At 41.6% G+C, this 2,267-nt stretch overlaps 1 pseudogene; it reads right to left on the bottom strand.

Moving 5' to 3' along the window:
- Positions 1-444: 444 nt before the first annotated feature.
- Positions 445-1,499, bottom strand: LOC110291595 (annotated as a pseudogene).
- Positions 1,500-2,267: the final 768 nt, after the last annotated feature.

Genomic DNA, 2,267 nt, shown 5'->3' with positions numbered 1-2,267 from the left:
TATTTTTTATGTGCCTGTAGGGAGGGTGCATGACTCCATGACACTGCATATTTTATTTATTTATTTATTTTTTTAAAGTTAAAATTTCCTTAATTTTTTATTCCTGGTACCACTACCACAATTTACAGGGCAATATACCTGATGTAATGAAAAGAAAAAGAAAAAGACGAAGCTACAACAGATAAAAGACCTCAGGAATGTACATCTAATTGTCACTACATTGCATTAATCAATAGCTGCACTTTTTGCAAACTGTGGCTATGACAGTCCTGAACAAGAAGGGTTTCCTGTTTAAGCTGCAGTNACTTTTCTGACTATGGATCATNGTTCCTTCTGTGGCAGATTTTTACAGTTCCTCTAATGCATTTGGGACGACTGTCTCAAAGTAACCTGCAGCTTTCCTGACAACTCCTCGCTCTCTCTCCTGCTAAGAACTGTTTTATTTTAAAACCTTTTGCTACCATATCTACCACTTCCATCTCCAGATCCATAGCCANCACCATAGGGACTGCCTGAGCTTCTTCCACCAAAAACTGCCCCCCTTCATGGGTCCATAATTTGATTGTTGCTGTCCACTATAATTTCCAAAGTCATTATAGTTTCCACCACCACCATAGTCACCTCCACCAAAATTTCCTCCTTCATTGTAACCATCATATCCTCCTCCTCCACCACCATATCCATCACCCTCGTTTCCATATCCTGGTCCACCACCTCCATAACCTCCTCTACTACTGTAACCAGGACCACCACCATAGTTGCCACCATCACCTCCAAATCCATTATATCCACCATCACCACCTCCATAACTACCTCTGCTGCCACCACCTCCACCACCATAGCCACCTCTTCCACCAAAGTTCCCTCCACGACCAAAGTTTCCATCCACGACCCATAAAGTTGCCAGATCCACCTCCATGACCTCTCTGTGATCCAGCAGACTGTATCTCTTGTTTAGAAAGGGCCTTTTTCACCTCACAATTATGCCCATTAATAGTGTGGTATTTCTGAACAACAATTTTATCAACTGTGTCATGATCATCAAAGGTTACAAAAGCAAATCCTCTCTTTTTCCCACTCTGCCTGTCTTCCATAACCTCTATGGTTTCAATCTTGCCATACTTTTCAAAGTAGTCTCTCAGGTTATATTCTTCCGTATCCTCTTTAATACCACCAACAGAAATTTTCTTCATCGTTAAATGGGCACCAGGCTTTACAGAAACCTCTCTAGAAACAGCTCTCTTTGGTTCCACCACACGCCCATCAACCTTGTGTGGCTGAGCACATATTGCAGCATCCTCCTCTTCAACACAAGAGTAGATCACAAAACCAAAGCCTCTGGAACATTTTGTTTGGGGATATCTCATTACCACACAGTCTGTAAGTGTGCCCCATTTCTCAAAATGTTCTCTTAAACTATCATCTGTGGTTTCAAAGCTCAGACTGCCAATAAACAGCTTCCTCAGCTTCTCTGGTTCCTTTGGATCATGGCCCTCCATTTTGAGACCAGACTCGCCTCTTCCAACTAGAGTTCAATATGGGACCGAGAGTGACACTGCATATTTTAGTTAGGGTTTTTATTGCTGTGACAAAACATCATTAAGCAAGTTGGGGAGGAAAGGGTTTATTTGCCTTATACTTCCACATGGCTGTTAATCTCCAAAGGGAGTCAGGACAGGAACTCAAATATTCAGAAGCCTGGATTTAGAAGCCTTGGATGGGTGCTACTTACTGGCTGGCTTCCTATGACTTGCTCAGTCTGTTTTCTTATACAACCTAGGACTATTAGTCCAGGGATAGCACAATCCATAATGGGCTGGGCCCTCTCACATCAATCACTAATTGAGAAAATGCCTTAAAGCTGAATCTGTGAGGTATTTCCTCAACAGAGGCTCCTTTCTCTCTCATGATTCCAGCTAGTGTCAAGTTGACACAAAATTAGCCAATATATTGTATATGTAGAGATCAAAGAACAACTTGTGGGAATTGTTCTCTCCTTTCATCCTGTGGGTCCCAGGGATGGCACCCAGGTTGTTGGCCTTGGCTTCAAGTGCCTTTGCCTGCTGAGCCATCTTGAAGTTCCTAATGGGAGGCATTAGTCAAGAAAATATGTCAAACTTTGTTAAATAAGTGTTCTACATGAATTAATAGGATCATGTGGTTTTTGTATATTGAATCATCCTTATGATGTTTTCACTAAGCTGCAAGCTCCTGATTACAAATATTCATTTGAGGGATTTGTAATTTTCTATTTGGTATGTTGGAGT

Source organism: Mus caroli, chromosome 3, assembly GCF_900094665.2.
Source record: "Mus caroli chromosome 3, CAROLI_EIJ_v1.1, whole genome shotgun sequence".
In the NCBI taxonomy this organism is placed as follows: domain Eukaryota; kingdom Metazoa; phylum Chordata; class Mammalia; order Rodentia; family Muridae; genus Mus; species Mus caroli.
The sequence above is the reverse complement of the archived record's forward strand: the minus strand, read 5'-3'. Positions and strand labels throughout refer to the sequence as shown.